Source organism: Mus musculus, chromosome 1, assembly GCF_000001635.26.
Source record: "Mus musculus strain C57BL/6J chromosome 1, GRCm38.p6 C57BL/6J".
In the NCBI taxonomy this organism is placed as follows: Eukaryota; Metazoa; Chordata; class Mammalia; order Rodentia; family Muridae; genus Mus; species Mus musculus.
In genome coordinates this window covers 50,734,931-50,757,400 of record NC_000067.6, presented here as the reverse complement: position 1 = coordinate 50,757,400, position 22,470 = coordinate 50,734,931, and positions in this window count along the sequence as shown.

Sequence of the window (22,470 nt, the reverse complement as noted above, 5' to 3'; positions counted from 1 at the left end):
CTAATCTAATATCACAGGCTCATTGCTGACTCTGCAGTTCTGTGCTCTGACACAACTTCCCTTCCTCCATTGCTCTCATTATGAGTAGATCACACAGGTCATCTCCCCAATCTGCCTCACCCCACTCATTTCTTTATGTCAGCCCCAAAAGACACTGTCTAAAAACTCATAGGTCACTAGCTAGGGAAGCAGTAGAAGCAGGGAAGCAGATCTTTACCTCTTCCTTACTTTCTTCAAGACCAATCCCCATGTCACATTGCCAGCTCTGTAGCAGACCCTCTGCTATGGCCTCTCATTATTTGCCCCCATTCCAAGGAGACTAAGCAGATCTTTATGAAACACCCTGATATCCTCCCTCCTGTGGACCCTTTCAATCAGTGCCCCAATACCAGGCAATTCTAGTTTCTAAGGTTCAGCTTCCAATACTAAGAAACACATTTTATCTAGAACTACCAGTGTTTATAACTATCAGAATGCAGGAGGAATTTTCTATCCAGAAACACACTCTCCTAAGAATCAGAGGGAAAACAAAAAGCAATCAAGGAACAAAACACACAAACCACAAAGGAAAGACCAGATATTAGCACTGAGAACTATGGTCTTCCATATCCAACATGTTTAAATGATAGTATGAAAACAATATCAATAGCAGCTAAGACAAGATGTCTCCACTAGAATCCAGTAACTCTTTTGCAGGAGGTCTCGAATATTCCAATTTAGCTGAAGAAAAAGGTTTTAAAGTAGCCTTTATGAATATGATAATGGTACACAAAGATGAAATGAAAAAAGTCCTTAAATCTATAAAAATACAAACAGTGATAGGTAATTCCATAAAATAGTTCAAGACTTGAAAGTGGAAATAGAATACAGAAAGAAAAATCAAACTGGAAGAAACAAAATTTTAGAAATTCAAGTCAAATCAAAATTTAGAAACTTTAACAAAACTTCAGAGGCAAGCTTAACAAACAAAATACAAGAGATAGAAAATATTGAAGACATAATAAAAGAAATGGATGCTTCAGTCAAAGAAAATGATAAATCCAAAAAAACTCCTGGCCAAACATTCAGGAAATTTGGGACACTATGGAAAGTCCAAATTCATGAATAACAGTAATAGAAGAAAGGGGGGGGGATAAACCAAGTCAAAAGTACAGGAAATATCATCAACAAAATCATAGAAGAAAACTGTCCTACTATAAAGAAAATGATACATATCAAGGTACACAAACCATTCAGAACAGAAAGAGACTGCACCAGAAAAGAGATACCCATTGAGACATAATAATCAATCAGAAAACATACAAGGCAAAGAATATTAAAAGCTGTAAGGGAAAAAGACCAAGAAACATAACTTGACTTCTTAATGGAGAGTGCAAAGCCAGAAGTGGCCATAAAGATGTGCTACAGACTCTACGACCACAGACGTCAGCTCAGATTACTATACATAGCAAAACTTTCATTAAAATAGACAAAAAAGTAAGATACTCTATCATAAAAACTAATGTAAGCAACATCCATGTACAAATCCAGTTCTATGGAAGGTGCTAAATTGACAACACCATTCTACAAAGGGTAAGCACACCAAAGGAAATATAAAGAATAAAAATAAAATCCACCATCACAACAACATAAAGAAAAAAATTAACAAACACTGCTCATTGATATCTCTCAACATCAGTATTCTCAATTCCCCCGAAAAGATAAAGATTAATTAAATGTAAGCAAACCCAGGATATGTATTTTCACTATATCCAAGAAACACATTCCAATATCAAGTATAGACATCACCTCTGTGTAAAAATTTGGAAAAGATATTCCAAGTAAATGGGCATAAGAAACAAACTGGTGCAGCTACTTTAATATGTGACAAAATAAACTCAAACCAAAACTAATTTGAAGAGATAAGGAAGGACATTTTATACTTAGCAAATGAAAAATGCATCAATGATATCTATCTATCTATCTATCTATCTATCTATCTATCTATCTATCTATCTATCTAACATATGTATATATACATGTAAAAATAGATACACAAACATATATATATGCATACATGCATACATACATACATACATACATACATACATACATAATGCATTGTAGAAAGAAAAGATCAGATCTTTCAGCTGATCCTTCATGGTACATGCGATTTAAAAATGATGCTTGTGCTTTCTAAGCCAATGATATTTTGTATTAATTGTTATATGGCACAACCTATTTCATGCAAAATATGTATGTTAATAATTTTTTCAATAGGCCATTATTTATTTTCAAAAATAATTTCTATTATGTCAAAGGATTTAAGTTTCTTGCCTTTATAATTTAATGTCTGTTGTCTTCTCCTATTTGTTTAAATTGTCTTGGTCCAACTTACATTGAAAAATGCTTTGCTATTTATAAAAATATTTTTTCTTTTCAAAAACAAAGAAAAATTCATCAAGATAATATTTCAATTCTTAACATATATGTTCAGAACATGAGGGCACCCACATTTACCAAAGAAACACTACTACAGCATAATCATATTTACACTCATACACTGATAGTGGATGACTTGAATACTCCACTTACACCAATAAATGATCATCCATACAATAAACTAAACAGAGTAATACTGGAGCTATCTGATGTATGAAGTCAATGTACCTAACAGATATTTTCAGAATATGTCATCCACACACAAAAGAATATAGCATCTCCTAACTAGTTCATGGAATGTACTACAAAACTGACCACAGACTCAGGCACAAAGTATGTCTCAACAGATACAAGAAGATGGAAATAACACCCTGCATTCTGTCTAATCACTAAAGATTAAAGATTAATGTCAACAATCACAGAACAATAGAAAACTTACAAACTCATGGAAACTAAACAATTCACAACTGAATAAAAAAATTCATGGAAACTAAACAATTCACCACTGAATAAAAAATTGTTCAAGGCAGACTTATAAAGATATTGAAGATGACCTAGAATTGAATAAAAATGAATATCCAGCATAATAAAACTTATGTGACACAACTTTGGCACTTCTGAGAGGCAAGTTCATAGCACTTAGATATCATGTTAGAAAATGAAAACATAGCTGAAAATAATAAGTCAAAAATAAGAAATCACATCCGGAGAAGCAGATGGCAAGGAATATTCACATTCAGAACTCAAATAAATAAAATAGTAAGAAAATATCTTACAAGGAATCCCAAAACAATGGGATTCTTTGAAACAAAATCAATAATACTGAGAAACTGTAGGCTTAGATTTTTCAAAACCTTCTTTAATAAGGTTTCTTAAATGATTCAACCTTCCTTTTAGCCTACTTACCAGAGGTAGAGAAAAATGTTAATATGAAATAGAAGGTGTGGACCTATCTAGAAGTTGTTCTTTGGGGTAGTAACCATCATTATTGTGAGAATATCAGCAATGCATCCAATACACCAACTACGAATCAGTAACAATAGTCCAGACCAACCAGCAGACACCAAACATGAATCAGTAGCAACGGCTTGATCCAGAAGAAACCATAAAGCACTGAATTAGCATGAGTGTGCAGAAGTGGAAAGAAGCAGCAGCCAGAATACCATGAGAAGCTTTTTGTTGTGTTTCTCTCTAGAGAAGAAAAACAAAGATCAGAAAAGATAATTAAGTCAAGCTTTGCAAGGTGCACCAATGCAAGAGCATCAGCAGGGAAGACCATTTAAGTATTGCAAGGTGAACCAATGCAAGGGCATCCTTTTACTGCCTCTAGGGTTATATTTATATTCTCTCTAAACATTACATGCACTCTCAAGCTTCTGCTCCATCACATGCACTTTCAGAAAACTGCTTCCAGAAAAACACCTTGTATCTGCTTTAGCAAAACATCCTCTAATCAGACAGCTTCAGAAAATATCACATGACACAAGTGAGTCTCTAAAGAAATCAGAAATTTCCACTTGAATAAACCATTATCCAAATTAACTAAAAGGTTAAGGAGATAGTAATGTCTAAATCAGCAAATTTTGAAATGAAAAGAGGAAAATAACAACAGATAACAAAGAAATCTAAAGAACCATAGGACAAATTTTAAAGACCCATATACTAAGTTGGGAAAAATGGAAGATAAAAGAATAATCTTCATAATAGATACCATGGGCCAAAGCTAAATCCGGATCAGAAATTTAAACCAACCCATAGACCATAGTAAATTAGAAGTATTTATTAAAATTACCCCAGCAAAAAGTTAGGGCAAGATGGCTTTAGTGAAGAATTTTATCAAAGTTAATGTCATTACTTGTCAAAAATTTTTCACAAAATAGAAGCACAAGGAATATTGTTAATCTTGTTAACCAGCTAGCCTTGACACCAAGACCACATAAAGAGGCAACAAAGAAAGAATTATAAACAAATTTTCCTCATGAATATTGAAGCGAGATTATCAAAAGAAAGAAAGGAAGAGAAAAATACTTGCAAGACAAATCCAAGAACATATCAAAAAGATTATCCACTATGATCAAGTAGTCTTTATCCCAGGGATATAGGGATGATTCAACATATATCTATCAATAAATGTAATACATCATGTAAATAAACTGAAAGAAAAAAGAACACATACTCATCCCTCTTTTGGGGCTCAGGGAACCCTGCAGAAGAGGAGATGGGAAGAGTGTGAGAGCCTGAGGGGACACGATATACTTAGAAAACAAGGCCTTCTAAACACAGCAAGACAGACACACATATAAGCTCTCAGAGACTGAGACACTAACACAGGTCCTGCACAAGTGGGCATGAACTAGGGACCTAGAACTGAAAGGGAAAGTGGACAAATGCCCTCATCTCTAACCTAGAAGTCATCACCAATTGATAACCACTTGGAAACGAATTTAACAAGAGAGTCTCAGAACCAACAGAAAATCAGCTCAAGGGCATCGTTGTAGGTTCTTTATTTCATAGTACTGTGTCTGAGCATTTTAAAAACTTTTATTTTATTTTAATTTTAACTTCATGTTACTTATATTTTAAAAATACTTTTCTTTTTACCTTACAACTCATTCATGTATATATTTTGGATTCCATTTTGTATTATTATGGGATTCCTGAGAGTACGAATGAGTGGATCTCTGAGTTATAGCTGTTGCTCATGCCTTTTAAAAACTATTTTCCTTCTGTTTGTTTAGGCCTATTTCAAAGTGTTAGCTTTTATTTTATTTTATATTTTATCTTTTGTTTGTTTGTTTGTTTGTTTGTTTGTTTTTCAAGATAGGGTTTCTCTGGGTAGCTCTGGATGTCCTGGAACTCATTCTGTTGACCAGGCTGGCCTCAAACTCAGAAATCTGCCTGCCTCTGCCTCCCAAGTGCTGGGATTAAAGGCATGCGCCACCACTGTCCGGCTGTTATATTTTATCTTGTTTCGTTATTATTCCTCATAAGCTTGTTTGTTTCCTAATGAGAAACAGATATAGGGTAGCTACAGATAGAAGAAGAAATTTGGAGGAAATGAGAAGAATAGAGGGAGAGGAGACTGTAAACAGGATATGTTATATATGAAAAAATACATTTTCAATAAAAGTAAACAATAAAACTACAATGAAAATACTACCCTGACTCTAACCCCTAAAAGAAAAATAAATCAAATAAGAATAATACAAAATAAGTATAGAATAATATAAAATAAAATAAGTATAATATAATATAAAGCCTGACATTTTTTGATTTTTTATTTTGTTTTATTATTTTATTATTATCCCTTATAATCCTATTTGTTTTCTAGTAAAAACCAAATATAAGGTGGATATGGATAGAAGAGGGAGTTTGGAAGAACTCAGAATTATAGAAGGAGGAAAGAACAAAATCATGATACATTATATAAGAGAAAAATCTATTTTTAGTAAAAAAATATAAAAATAAAATTAAAGTGCTATCCTCTTCCTAAAAGAAAAATAAATCTAACAGTGTAATATATTCCTTTTTCTTATACTCATGTTACAAGAAAAGATTACACTAGTATATAGGACAGAAATCAACTAACCTAATTCTATTAAAGCCTAAATTTTATAAGCAAACCAGGTCACGCTACTAAGAATAAAATAAAGAAAAATCCTATGCTTTAAACACAAGAAAAAACAAAAGTATTTAAATGAGACCTGTGGTATATATAAGAAAAGGCAACTAACATTACAGGAGACTCAGGACAGATGTAAAGCCACATAGAAGCAAAACACCAAGTACCCAGAGGTGGTGAAGCCATCATTTTATGAGTGAAAATCTGAAGAAAAGTGAAAATTACAGATTTCATTTGCATGTTTTTGAATAAAAATATTTCAATGAGTACCTTGTAATCACACACTATGAGAAAATATGCATATATATAAAATTGTAGCTTTAAGTGTATTGATTTAATATAATTGCATAAGCATAATGTGGGGGAGAGGGTGCAGGCACCATGGTAGGGCATGGGAAGATCAGAAGAACACTTTCTCTCCTACTGTATATGAGTTCCTGGGATCAAATTCAGAGATTTAGACTTGCATGGCAATTAACTTTATTTGTTAAACTATCTTGTCATCCCTAAAGTGGTTTTAAGCTAAGAGTAAATAATTTATAGGTGAGAATAAATCTGCACTCTAATATATATATGAACTTAGGAACAGGAGGAACCATATCCCAATTGCATATCTCACATGCTAGCAAAAACCCTACACGGAAGGCCTCACTTTGAGTTTTTGTTCATTGAAGTTCTATAGATTCCAAAACATTACATACAGTCTATTATCATTGATTTTGGTTAGGCTCCAGACCTAGGTAATAATAGCATATTGCCAAATGATTCATAAAACATGGAAAGGTAAAAACGTCCCTAGCCTAGAAGTTTTACCCCAGTGCTAGAAGGTTCTGCACATGCTACCCCTGGAAAAATTCATTGATTTTTACTCAGCTCTGAACTCTGTGGTCCACAATCACACTAGTCTTGCAAGTTATGCTCTCAAAGCATTACTAACACAAAATGCTTTGTTACTAATTTTGGCATAACTAACCAACAGTTGGTTAGATCCAAGGGTTACTCTATAAGATGAAGCCAATGCTTGACTCTGTTAACAGAGCCAAGAACCCATTAGTTAATAAGTCATAGGCTCCAGAGGAGACCCTACTACTATGTGTTCACACAGTAACTTACTGATACACCCATAGAATAATCTACCTCTTAACAACCATCCGAGAAGCATATTCTTGCTACATACAACAACACAGAAAACAACTGGATAATGTTCAGAGAGCTAGAGACTGTTGCATGCTCAGCATGAAACGGGATATTTGTATCACACCCCAGCCCCTAACATGGATCTGAAAGTCTGTAAGATCCAGAATTGCTCTTTTCACGTCCTTGAAGATTTGTGTTGGAATTTTGATGGGGATTGTGTTGAATCTGTAGATTGCTTTTGGTAGGATGACCACATTTGCTATGTTAATCTTACCAATCCATGAGCATGGGAGAGTTCTCCATTTTCTGAGGTCTTCTTTGATTTCTTTCTGGAGAGACCTGAAATTCTAGTTCTTTACTTCTTTGTTTATAGTTACACCAAGATATTTTACATTATTTGTGACAATTGCTAAGGGTGTTGTTTCTGTATTTTCTTTCTAACCTCATGTTTGATGAAGAGCTAATATCCAATATATATAAAGAACTCAAGAAGTCATCCTCCAAAAAAACCACAAAACCCAATTTTAAAAAATGGGTACAGAGCTAAACAGAGAATTCACAAGAGAGAGATCTTGAATGGCTGAGAAGCACTTAAAGAAATGTTCAAAGTTATTAGTGATCAGGAACTGTAAATCAAAATAACACTGAGATTCCACCTTACAACAATCAGAATGGCTAAGATAAAATCTCACATGACAGCACATGTTGGTGAGAATATGGAAAAAGAGGAACAGTACTCCATTTATGGTGTGATGGAAAACTGGTACAACTACTCTGGAAATCAATCTGGAGGTTCCTCAGAAAATTGCAAATAGATCTATGTGAAAACCCAGCTATATCACTCTTTGGCATATACCCAAAAGATACCCTATCATGCCACAAGGGCACATGCTCTATCATTTTCATAGCAGCCTTATTTTTTATAGCTACTAGCTGGAAAAAAAAAACAGATGTCTCACAATAGAAGAATGGATACAGAAATTATGGTTCATTAACACGATGAAATACTATTCAGCTATTAAGAGCGAGGGCATCATGAGTTTTGTAGGCAAATAGATGGAACAAGAAAATAGCCTGAGTGAGGTAACTCAGACCAAAAAGAAAATGCATGATATGTACTCATGACAGATAGGTATTAGCCATAAAACTACATAATATACAGGACAAAATCCACAGAACTCAAGAAGGATAACAAGGAGAAAGGCCCAAGTGAGGATGCTTCAATACCACTTTGGAGGGATAAGAAAGCAATCATTGGAGGCAGAGGGAGGGAAGGACCTGAGTGGGAGAGGGACAGGGAGAGGAATAGGGGAACATGATCAGGTATTGGGGAAAACAGGAGAGAAGCCCTGAGCCCTGGAAGAATTAATGGAACCTCGGGGAGTGGAAGATGGGGGAATCCTTTAGAATGTACTAAAGACCTGGGAGATTAGAAAATCTCAAGACTCAAAAGGAAGGGCCTTAGATGAAATGCTCACAGTGTAGAGAGGGAACTTGTAGAATCCACCTCCAGTAGAAAGACAGAGCATCAAGTGGAAGGAAGGGGTTGCCATGCCACAGTCAAAAACTCTGACCCAGAATTGTTCCTGCCTAAAAGAACTGCAGGGACAAACATGGAGAAGAGACTTAATAAAGAAAGACCAGTGACTGGCCCAACTTGGGACCCATCTCAAGGGAAGGCTTTAACTCCTGACACTATTATTGATTCTTTGTTGTACTTAAAGACAGGAGCCTAGTATAACTGTCTTTTGAGAGGCCCAAAAATCATCTGAGACAGATGCAGATACCCAACCAATGGACTGAAGTCTGGAACCTCTTTGGTTGAATGAGGGAAAAGCTGAAAGAAGTTGAGGAGGAGGGCGACTCCATAGGAAAACTAGCAGTCTCAACTAACTGGGACCCCAGAGATCTCTCTGTCACTGAGCCACCAACTAGGCAGCATACATTAGCTGTTACAATGCCCCTGACACATATATAGGAGAGTACTGCCTGGTCTGGCCTCAGTGATAGAAGAAGAACCTAGACATCAAGAGATTTGAGGCCCCAGGGAGTGGGGAGGCCTGGCCGAGTGGTGTGGGAGAGTGGAGACATCCTCTTGGAGTTGGGAGTGGAAGAGGAATGGGATGAGGAACTGTCAGAGGGTGGAGTGGGAAGAGATAAATACTGGAGTGTAAAAAAAGATTAAAGATAATTTAAAAAATAAAGACATAAAAACCCCAACAGTAAAAGCAAAAGAGAAAGTACTCATGTACGTTATTACATATCAAATCAGGAATTCATAATTTCAGTGAAAATATATAATCAAGCCCAATATATGATTATTAAAGAAGTTTGACTAACTTCTGTGTGAAAAATGTAGACAGAGGTAGATAAAAAGTGTGTTATAAAGAACATGAATAGATAAATTAATAAATATATTGATACAGAATTGATGATAGACAGGTAGTCATGTAAATAATAAATAGATGATAGATCTATAGATAAATGATGATGATAGATAGATAGATAGATAGATAGATAGATAGATAGATAGATAGATAGATGATAGGTGGAAGATAAAATCTCATTTTCAGGACATGTAAATATATTATGTAGTCCAAAGAAATTATCTTCTTTGGATAGTTCTTTGTTAACCATGTAAATGGGAGGATAAATATCTTAACTCCTTGGTCCTTAAGTGGGGAAAATCTGATGCTTAAGAGAAGCTTAGAGAGTTCCTTTTGCACTGCTCATCGAGAACAGGCCTTTCCTTTGCCTGGGTAGGAACTCTTCTACCAATGAATCTGGGGTCTGCTTTCTCAAATGAATACAAATAATTTTCGTTTCATTATTTTCAGGAAAAACGACAATGATGACCCAGCATCTGTGTTTATGCAAGCCTTCGCAACAGTCCATTTCTTTCTTAAACATTTGACAATTTGGTAAAGAGAAGAAGACAGACATGGTACTGTGCTGATCATTCTGACTGCAAAGCAGTGCTCATTTTGGAATGTCTGGCATTGTCCCAGACTTTCATTCTTGTTAGTCAGGAGCTTGTGATTCCTGAGTTTGAGTTACCTTTGTCTTGTGTTTAATTAGAAAGGGAAAAGTGCAACAGTTCCATATATGACTGTTTAGCAATGGCACTAACTTAGACCTAACGAACTTAATAAAAAAGTAAGATTTAAATCTAGGAAAATTATTATAGAGGCAGGGGGACAGGGGGATAGGATAGGGGCTTTCTGAAAGGGAGACTTGGAAAGGGGAAAACATTTGAAAAGTAAATATAGAAAATATCCAATTTAAAAAAAAAAAAACAAAAAAATTCTTATGTAACATATTTTTCTTTGACAACTCCTTACATGCATTATAATGCATCGTTGTTACTATTGCTTCTCATTCTTTCTAGGCAGCAGGGTGTTTCTAATACATCTCCAGAAATTAATATAGTTATTGTAAACTTAATATTGATGTCAGAAAGTGCTTTGGAAATAATACTTTGAATACACAAGGATTTGATTTCAAATGTTTCTTTCCCTACACGAATATGTCTTATTATGTTTTTGTGTACTTTTGAAGTTGTGCTTGTTTTTTTTTGTTTGCATACAGCTTTCTGTGGAAGGACCTCATCCTCTACTATGCTGCTTCTGTCTGAGTTTCAGGATTATTAGAAGGAGCCAGGAACTGGGTTTGTTTGTAGTTGTTTTGTAAACCTACCAGTGCCCTTCTTTGGCTCCACTAGCCTGCCTTTTACCCCCACTTGTGACACAGATCTTTCTTTGGAGTCTTTTGTAATACATCCCTGCATTCAGTGTGACTTTTCTGAAGGTTTTGACTCAAATCCCAGAAGATGTTCACTTCTTTATCCCCATGCCCAAGTTTAGGCCCATTCTTCATCTTGCTTCACACTTTTAAGTTACTTTGTGTCTCCATCTCTCTGTTTCTTTGAATAAATCTGGCAAAAACTCTTAAAACCTCATTTCCTTTTACCAGCCCCCCATACCTTGATCTGTTTTCATTTGTATCATTCTAAAAAGTAACATTTCCTTACTAGCATCAATCTTGGGAGAAACTTCATATATACTGCTTTCATTGTTCCTATTTTACTATAAGTGTTGTACCATTGTCAATTTCTTAATCTTTTAACATGTCCAGAATGGCCACCCTTTCATAAAGTAGGTTGAGTGAAATATCCTTCAGTACCCTTTGGGTACGGCTTTGGCACTTTGTCAGGAGAAAATATTATTCCTGCTTCTCCTCTGTCCATGAATAGACTTCTCAGCAGAGATACAAAAACAAAAATGAACTCCTCGCCCCATCTCTGTTTTCTTCAGTCAGCCTGCCCTTGATTAATACTAGGCATACTGACAGTCCTATTCACATTACCAAGTGAGATTAATATGTTTGATGTGACTGTGCCTGTGACTTTGTACCTGAGACCTACTTTGTTGCTGGTGACAATTGATGATAAGACATCTTCAGGGCCACTAAATCTACAGAAATCCTGCTCCTTTCTCTACAGTTTGGAAAATAGAATTATTGCAGTTGGCAAAGTCACAAGGAGGACACATAGTTCCACGTTTCAAGCCAAAAACCACATGCGAGGGAAAATATTATGAAATCTAAATTCCCATTTGGATTTTTATCTGTATTTTGAATCAAAATCCAGAAAAACGATTTATTATTTCCTTAGAGTTTGAAATTCTTGGTAATATAAATTATCTTTTCACTTATGTGTGGGAGCCAAGGCTGCAAATAGCTAAATAATACACATTTATGACATTCTTAATACATTTTTAAAGATATTTAAATTAAAGTATTAATTTTTACATGAGAATATATCTTCTTTTACAAAAGATTGTGTACGAATGTGAGATACCTCCCAGATACACTTGTTTTATAGCTTCCGGGTCAATTCTCACTGAATTATACAAGGAGAGTATATATGCAACACAGATGTGTCCAGATAACCTCGGGGCAATGTAATATCGTTCCCTCCAATAACACGTGCACATGTGGGGCACTCATCTCTGAGCACAGACTGCACAGCCTTAAGACATTAAGAATGGCAGATTTCCATTCAGACACAATTGCCAGATATAATCTTACAATCTATGTACATTCAGAGTGATAACAAATGTGGACTAACAAAGTATATAGGTACTCAAATAAATGAGCTAGAATGATTGAAGGTTCTAAAAATAACCTGTAAAATCATCTTGACATAGACAAGCGTGGCACCGGAATAACAGAACAAAATTGATAGAAACTGATTTTAAAAGAATAAGCTGAGAGAAACTCACAACACATTCAGCTGTTGTTTAAGGAATAATAGAGGTTAGGATACAAGGGGCTTAAAGTAAGCTTAAACAAACATTTGTTGAACTGGAGATCAACCTTAATCTTTTCTCTCTAGAGACTTAGGAACAAAATGCTAAAATTGACTGACACAAATTTAGAACCAAAATAAATAAAGTGGCATATTCTAAATCTTAGAGACACCATATTTTAAAACGTGCTAGTGATGTCCACAATTCAACACTCCTAAAAAGATTCTAGATTTCTGGATAATGAGAAAAGAAGAGAATGCATGGATATAGGATATTGTCTGGTGAATGAGTTTTCTTTCTTTCTTTTTTTAAAAAATGGTTATTTTATTTATTTACATTTCAAATGTTATCCCCCTTCCTTCTTTCCCCTCCATAAACCACCTACCCCACCCCCCACCTCCCTGCTTCTATGAGGGCGCTCCCCCCACACCCAGGCACTCCTGCCTCACCACAAACTATGCTTCAGAGATTTACATGAGAGAACGTGGTGCTACCCAGCATTAATTTTCTACTATAATAATAATACATATGACATTTTTAGGAACCACAAAAAAAGATGTATAAATAGGAGTAAAAAGGCTATTTTGAGAAACCTATTGAGCATGTAGCAATGCTTCTCAGTATCTAATGATGGAGGTTTTTTGAGCACCAGACAAACTCTCTACTATCAGAGATATGATTCATTTCTTGACTACTATCACATTCCAATAACTTCTGACAAATTCAAAAATTCTTAGTATCTAATAACATGTACCAAGACACTGTCAGTAATAGAATAAAGTCATCACTGTCTGAATGCAGCCAAAACAATAAGATCTATAGATTTAGGGATATATTCAAAGTATATACATGAACATTGTTTTAAGTCTTTAATACTCCCTTATTTAGAACCTGAACTTTTAAATCTGAGGATATAGCATTTGCTTAATATTCAGGCATATCCTGGGTTCAGTCACCAGACCTGAGTATGGTGGTTCATAATTTTAGTCTCAGCACTCTGAAGAAGGCAGAGTTAGAGGAGACGGCAGAGGCAGAGGCAGAGGCAGAGGCAGAGGCAGAGGCAGAGGCAGAGGCAGAGGCAGAGGCAGAGGCAGAGGCAGAGGCAGAGGCAGAGGCAGAGGCAGAGGCAGAGGCAGAGGCAGAGGCAGAGGCAGAGGCAGAGGCAGAGGCAGAGGAACATGCAGAGGCAGAGGAACAGGCAGATCTATGTGAGTTCAAGGCCAGCATGTTCTATAAAGCCAGTTCCAACACTGCCAGGGCTACACCAAAACCCCCAGTCTTTAAAAAAAGAAAAAAAAAACAAGAAAAACAAGACAGAACAACAGCAACAATAAAGTGTTATACATCCCAGAAAATAATGATGTCTGACATTCTCTGTGGGCCAGGTGCTAAGACAGACAAAAAAAGATGTTATTATTATTTTGCTTTTGAACATTTAATTTTCTTTGTTGCTGAAATCTAAATAAATACTCTTGATTAGGAGGGACAGCTGGACATTTGAACAGGTGGTTTCAAAAGATTACAGAGGAGCTTCTCAGGGAAACATTTCTAGCAAGAAACAGAGCCATCTGTCACATATTGTTTAAAAGTTCTTGTGGGAAAAAATACAAAATGAGCTCTTCATGGACTACATATTAATATTTTAAATAATAAAATCAAAAAGTCAGATAAGGGGAGTTAAATAAGCAAATGTGTCATTTTAACAAAGGGATTGTGCTAAAACAAGAATGTTCTACCTTGAAATTCATGACTTTTAAAATTGCAACATTAATGTTCATTATTAGTTCATGGGAATTCTGATAAGAACTACAGGGAAATCCTAAGTTAAGCAAGGTTAAAGATGTTTACTTTATTTTGTATTTGTTTTTCTTTGTTAAAAATTTTCAGGGGCTTTGAAGTGTGTATAGTATGACTTGTCAAGAAACAGAATCAGAGTTGGGCAGTGTGGCACTAGGAAGTCTGCAGTAGGAGGATGGCAGATTAGAAGACAGAATGCTTCATATTATGAGTCTGCCTAAAGAAAAAGGTAGATTCTATAACAAATTGTCTGTGTGGTAAATAGGCAGTCTAAATCCTACCCAAAATTTAGAACAGTAAACAACTAAATTTTACCCTATCTTTCCACAATTCAGAAGCAGAGAAAGATTGGACAGTTACCAGCCAGCAAAAGGTGCCACAATCTGCACCTGTTGAGATAGTTATATGCTGCTAGGTTAAGATTATTCATGCTCAAGCATCGTATCACTCAGGAAAAAAATGAAAAAAAAAAGAAAAACCAAAAAAAAAAAAAAAAAAAAAAAAAAAAAAAAAAAAAAAACACCAGAAATAGGGGCAGCAAGTGTTTGTAATCTGGATGTTGTAGCATTCTCATAAACAAAGGCAAAGACCTAAAAACTCCTCCAAGGGCATGTGAGAATGAATAATAATTCTTACAGATTGGGAGATATGTTGGCAAGGACTGAAGATTCAGTGTGTGCTAATTTAGTGAAACACATAAATGTGATTGGGAGTCACAGAAACACATCACAAGTATAACAGAACTTAAGTACATACTGTAAACTGTTAATTGAAAAAAATGATGTTAAAAGTAAAATAAAATGAAAATAAAATACAAAAAGATAAAATAAAATATACAACTCAAGTCTAAATCTTGTATGTTACAGAGTAATGTAAAATAAATAAGACAAAATTTTGTGTATTTTGCTATTTTCTTGTGTAAATGTTTATTATAAATATTTCCTTCTCACAAAACTTTTATAAAAGTATTTATCAAAATAAACATTTACTAGAGCTAAATATATCATTTCCCCCTCAGTATAATGACTTTTGGATTATATTTATTTTCAAATTAGAATTGTGTGATCATTAATATTGATTACCAACTTGAAAGAATTTAGAATTTCTGAATTAAAAATTTAGGATTTGGGATTTAGAAGAAGACATTTTGGGCACACTTGTCATGAAGTTTCGGGGTTAGGTTTTGAACTAAGAAGACCCACACTAAATTAGGGTAGAGTGATTATTTCATGAACAAAGCCTGGAGATTTAATAGAAGGAAACAAAGGGGGGTGAGCGTGGGTCTCCTCCCTCTTTCTTCCTGTCCCTGTTCCTCTCCTTCTCCTTCCTGCCTGGGGATGGAATGTGGCCACCAATCTCAAGATCATGCCAACATGGTGCCCCCTCACCATGATGGACCCTTAATCTATGAGCAGATCTAAATCCTTATTTCCTTAAATTGCTTTTATAGGGCATTTTGCTACACAATAAAAAGTAACTATTGCAAATTAAAATTCATATATTCTGTAACAGTTTTATGTTGTGTTTTCTTTGTTTTAAATTTTTCTATACATCCTGTCACAGTTTTCTGTACTGCAAACTCAGTGTTAGCTTATTTTCTTTAGCAAGATTTCAAAAGGAATAAAACTTTCTTCCACTTTCTTCTTTTTCTTCCCCCTTTCTTGCCTCTTTCCTTATCCTTCTAGGAGAGGCCACTTATTTTGTTCTTCATTTTACTAATGTGAATTTTCCAATATATACTAGCTTCATTTAAAAATTTTCAAAATGTGAATTCAGCAAACTAGAGAATAATCATAACACAAAGCATTTCTAAAATGTCTATAAGTATCTAAGAGAACATATAGTCACTTGGTAGTTTGCAGAAGCTTAAGTTCTTTGATTTTAATATTTTGGTGGTATTGGACTGATACTTAAATTTCAGTGCAATAATTTACCCAGAGTTCCAGTAAGTATTAATGAGGAATGGGTGGATAGAAAGCAAGGTACACAGATAAACAATGACAAGCATCCTATTTAATTGTTGCTAGTTTAGTTGGTTACAGATGACTGGAATTCTGATTACATGATTAAATGGCCTAATACTTGAAAGACACTAGTAAGTATATATTACATAGTCAGAACCAATTACATCTACAAGCTTAGTAGTTCCCCTCCCTCAAATCAGTGAGATTACTTTTCATCATTATTATTTTAATTAAAATATAGTTGTCTCTCAAACCTTTCTGCGCTTCAACTCCTCCCATGTGCCCCTCACCCAAACCTTTTCATCTTCCCTCTTCTGTTTCCTGCTCAAATTGATGACTCTTTCTTATTCCTTGAATTTTTAATTTTCTGTGGTGTGTGTGTGTGTGTGTGTGTGTGTGTGTGTGTGTGTGTGTGTGTGTTTAAATGAAATCTGGTAATTTGTTTTCATTGTTTATAGGTACAATTTCATGGCAATCCATTTTTTATTGAGAAACCAATTATTATTTTTAGTTGCTATAACTTGATTTGATTAAACAAGTCTGTTTTTCTCTTATTGAAAATACTTATAACATATATTACATTCTGATTATGGTTTGCTCTTCTTTCACCACTCTAGTTCCTTCCTATCTTCCTTCCATTCAGACTTATCCCCTTTCTGTCTCTTATTAGAAAACAACAACAACAACAACAACAACAAAGGATTCTAAATGATAATGATGAGATAGAATAAGGTAAAACAAAGAAACAAACTTGGATAGGATGTAATATGTATGAAAAGGATGAATATATATGAATCTATCTATCTGTCTATCTATCTATCTATCTATCTATCTATCTATCTATCTATCTATCTATCTGGGGAAATACGGCAATAAATAAGTAAAATTTAAAAGGAGAAAAAGACCAGACATGATATTATTGCCCAAGGAAACTTCAAAGATGCCATTGAATTCATGTTGGCTCTTGCCTGTGGGGCATGCAGCCTACACCTAAGAGTAGTATGTTTCTCCAGTGAGACACCCTTGGAGGAAATTAAATTTTCATATGAGAGTGGTTTTTAATTGGAGATTGTATCTATGTTAAGGATGTAGCCATGTGTTCTTGCAACTCTAGGACCCAACTGGTGCAGACCAGTCAGGCCCTGTGCATACTGACATAGTCTTAGTGAATTCACTGACCATTTTGGTTTAGATTATACCCTCTGATTCTTACACTTTTTTTCGCCTCCCATTCCATGGGGTTCCCTGAAGCCTAGGGAAGAGATTACATAAAGACATCATATTTAGGACTGAGTGTTCCAAAGTTTCTCATTCTGGCCCATTTGCTATAGGAAGAAACTTCTCTGAGCATGACACTCATCTATGAGTATAGCAGTGTTTCATTAGGAATCATTTTCCTGTATTATTTAAGCTGAACAGTAGTATTTGGGTTTTCCCTCAGTACCTAGGATATCTAGTCTCAGGTTCTTTGTCACTCAAAAAGCACTGGTTGGGTTCCATCTCCTACAGTAGACCTTAAGTCAAATCGGATATTGACTGTTAATTCCCCCAAGCTTTCTGACATCATTATCCTAGCATATTTTGCAGGCAAAACACCTTGTCATTGTAGGGTTTGTCATTAAGTTGGTGTTTACATATCTCCTATGATAGCATGTAGAGTGTCTTTGAGTACCAAGAACATTAACACATAGCAATTAAAGTGCCTATGTAGGCACCAGCTTGACTTCTCCGTGTTCAATGACTGTGGAGTGTGTGGATGTTGTTTTGTTTTTGGTGTTATTTTTGGAAATTATTTTATTCTATTTTTTATTATATATTTCCTTCATTTACATTTCAAATGTTATCCCATTTCAAGAGTTATCTCTATACTCTCCCACATTTCAAATGTTATCCCTATACTCTCCCGCCTGCCTTGCTCCCCAACCCACCCACTCCCACTTCCTGACCCTGGCCTTCCCCAGTACTGGGGCATATAATCTTCGCAAGACCAAGGGCCTCTCCTTCCATTGATAGTGGATGTTGGTTTTTTTTTTCCATTTTTTATTAGGTATTTAGCTCATTTACATTTCCAATGCTATACCAAAAGTCCCCCATATCCACCCACCCCCACTCCCCTACCCACCCACTCCCCCTTTTTGGCCCTGGCGTTCCCCTGTACTGGGGCATATAAAGTTTGCATGTCCAATGGGCCTCTCTTTCCAGTGATGGCCAACTAGGCCATCTTTTGATACATATGCAGCTAGAGTCAAGAGCTCCGGGGTACTGGTTAGTTCATAATGTTGTTCCACCTATAGGGTTGCAGATCCCTTTAGCTCCTTGGGTTCTTTCTCTAGCTCCTCCATTGGGAGTCCTGTGATCCATCCATTAGCTGACTGTGAGCATCCACTTCCGTGTTTGCTAGGCCCCGGCATAGTCTCACAAGAGACAGCTACATCTGGGTCCTTTCGATAAAATCTTGCTAGTGTATGCAATGGTGTCAGCGTTTGGATGCTGATTATGGGGTGGATCCCTGGATATGGCAGTCTCTACATGGTCCATCCTTTCATCTCAGCTCCAAACTTTGTAACTCCTTCCATGGGTGTTTTGTTCCCACTTCTAAGGAGGGGCATAGTGTCCACACTTCAGTCTTCATTCTTCTTGAGTTTCATGTGTTTAGCAAATTGTATCTTATATCTTGGGAATCCTAGGTTTGGGGCTAATATCCACTTATCAGTGAGTACATATTGTGTGAGTTCCTTTGTGAATGTGTTACCTCACTCAGGATGATGCCCTCCAGGTCCATCCATTTGGCTAGGAATTTCATAAATTCATTCTTTTTAATAGCTGAGTAGTACTCCATTGTGGACATGTACCACATTTTCTGTATCCATTCCTCTGTTGAGGGGCATCTGAGTTCTTTCCAGCTTCTGGCTATTATAAATAAGGCTGCTATGAACATAGTGGAGCATGTGTCCTTCTTATGAGTTTGGGCATCTTCTGGATATATGCCCAGGAGAGGTATTGCTGGATCCTCCGGTAGTACTATGTCCAATTTTCTGAGGAACTGCCAGACTGATTTCCAGAGTGGTTGTACAAGCCTGCAATCCCACCAACAATGGAGGAGTGTTCCTCTTTCTCCACATCCACGCCAGCATCTGCTGTCACCTGAATTTTTTATCTTAGCCATTCTGACTGGTGTGAGGTGGAATCTCAGGGTTGTTTTGATTTGCATTTCCCTGATGATTAAGGATGTCCATCCTGACCAAGTAGGTTTTATTCCAGGAATGCAGGGATGGTTTAATATACGAAAATCCATCAATGTAATCCATTATATAAACAAACTCAAAGACAAAAACCACATGATCATCTCGTTAGATGCAGAAAAAGCATTTGACAAGATTCAACACCCATTCATGATAAAAGTTTTGGAAAGATCAGGAATTCAAGGCCCATACCTAAACATGATAAAAGCAATCTACAGCAAACCAGTAGCCAACATCAAAGTAAATAGAGAGAAGCTGGAAGCAATCCCACTAAAATCAGGGACTAGACAAGGCTGCCCACTTTCTCCCTACCTTTTCAACATAGTACTTGAAGTATTAGCCAGAGCAATTCGACAACAAAAGGAGATCAAGGGGATACAAATTGGAAAAGAGGAAGTCAAAATATCTCTTTTTGCAGATGATATGATAGTATATATAAGTGACCCTAAAAATTCTACCAGAGAACTCCTAAACCTGATAAACAGCTTCGGTGAAGTAGCTGGATATAAAATAAACTCAAACAAGTCAATGGCCTTTCTCTATACAAAGAATAAACAGGCTGAGAAAGAAATTAGGGAAACAACACCCTTCTCCATAGTCACAAATAATATAAAATACCTTGGTGTGACTCTAACAAAGGAAGTGAAAGATATGCATGATAAAAACTTCAAGTCACTGAAGAAAGAAATTAAAGAAGATCTCAGAAGATGGAAAGATCTCCCATGCTCATGGATTGGCAGGATCAACATTGTAAAAATGGCTATCTTGCCAAAAGCAATCTACAGATTCAATGCAATCCCCATCAAAATTCCAACTCAATTCTTCAATGAGTTAGAAAGAGCAATCTGCAAATTCATCTGGAATAACCAAAAACCTAGGATAGCAAAAGCTCTTCTCAAGGATAAAAGTACCTCTGGTGGAATCACCATGCCTGACCTAAAGCTTTACTACAGAGCAATTGTTATAAAAACTGCATGGTACTGGTATAGTGACAGACAAGTAGACCAATGGAATAGAATTGAAGACCCAGAAATGAACCCACACACCTATGGTCACTTGATCTTCGACAAGGGATGTTGGTTTTTAAATGGAGCATTATAGGCAGTTTGCAGAGAAGAGCCAATAGCCTTAGAAATTGTCTGGGTTGTGCGAGGGCTTCCATGTGACAACTTTAGCCAAAACTCAATTATATGCAACCCACTCCTGGTACTAGAAGCTTCATTTGGTGACAAGAAATATCTAGTTTAAACTCTATCTCTACCATTATATGGTTATTTCATTTAGAGAGTCTTGCTTTTATATACATATTTATTTAAGGAAACCTCTGCTCAGTAAAGTTTCCGTGATTTCTCTCAAATGGCCCTTAACTTCAGCTGTGACTCTCTCTTGCCCTACTCTTTTCTATTCCTCTCTGCCTGACCCTTCCTTTAGCATTTCCACTTGCAGTCACCTAGTCACAGTTATTTATTCCATTTCTCTTTCCTAGGGAGATCTGTCACCACTAGTTCCTTACTCTATACTTAACATCGGTAGTTCAATGGATTGTAGCTTGCGTATCATTGCTTAATAGCCAATATCCACATAAAAAATATATACCAAATTTGTTTTTCTAGGTTTGGTTTATTTTGCTCAGGATAAACCTTTTTAGTTCTGTCTGTTTATATGCCAACTTTTATTGCAGTTTTTTCTTTTCTTCTTTTTTTAAATTTTATTTTCTTTTATTGATTATTGATTGTTTTATTTATTTACAAGTCAAATACTGTCTCTCTTCCCAGTCTCCTCTTTGAAACTCCACCCATGGCATCCTAACTCCACTTTGTCTCTAGAAAGTTACTCCCTCACCTACCCACCCACTCCTGCCTCACCCCTCTAGCATCTCCCTTTGCTGGGGCAACAAGCCTCCACAGGACCAAGTGCCTCCCCTCTCATTGATTCCAGATAAGGCAACCCTCTGCTTCATATGTAGTGGGAACCATAGACCCACCCATGTATATTCTTTGATTGGTGGTTTAGTCCATGGGAGTTCTGAGGGATCTGGTTAGTTGATAATGTCCATCTCTCTATGGGGTTGTTGTCCCCTTTAACTCCTTCAGTCCTTTCCTAACCATTGGAGCCCCCAGGTTCAGTCCAATGGCTGACTGTGTGTGTCTGCCTCTGACTTAGACAGGTACTGGCAAAGCTTCTCAGAGGACAGCTTACTAGGTTTCTGTCTTAAAGCATTTCTTGGCTTCAACAATAGTGTTGGGGTTTGGTGTCTGCAGATGGGATGGATCCCATGGTGGGGAGGTCTCTGCATGGCTGTTAGTTCAGTCTCTGATTTTTTTTTTTTTTTGTCCTTATATTTCCTTTAGTCAGGAACAATTCTGGCTTAAATTTTTTGAGATGGGAGAGTCGTACCTTCCCTCAATTGAGGACCATACCTGTCTACTAGAAGCAATTTCTACAGGTTCTACCTCCCCATTTTTGAGTATTTTGGCTAATGTCATCCCCACTGGGTCCTGGGAGCTTCTCATTTCTCTGGTGTCTATGACTTTCTAGTGGTTCCCCCACTCCTCTTTTTCCTCCCCTCTCACTGCTATATATTTCAACTTATTCTTCTGGCCCTCTGTCTTCTTCTCCTGACTCTTCTCATACCTGAACCTGTACCCATTTCCCTGTCTCCCCCCACACCCCCCCCCCAAGGAACCTCCCTCCCTCTGCCTCTAGTGATTACTTTTTTTGCTCCTTCTAAGTGGGATTGGAGCATCTACACTCTGGCCTTAGTTCCTGTTATGCTTCATATGGTGTATATTGTATCATGGCTATTCTGAGTTTTGGCCTAATATCAACTATTTACTGAGTACATACCATGAATGTCCTTTTGAGTCTGTGTTATCTCACTCAGGATGATATTTTTTAGTTCCATCTATTTGCCTGCAAAATTCATGAAGTCCTTATTCTCGATAGCTGACTAGTATACTATTGAGTAAATGTACCAA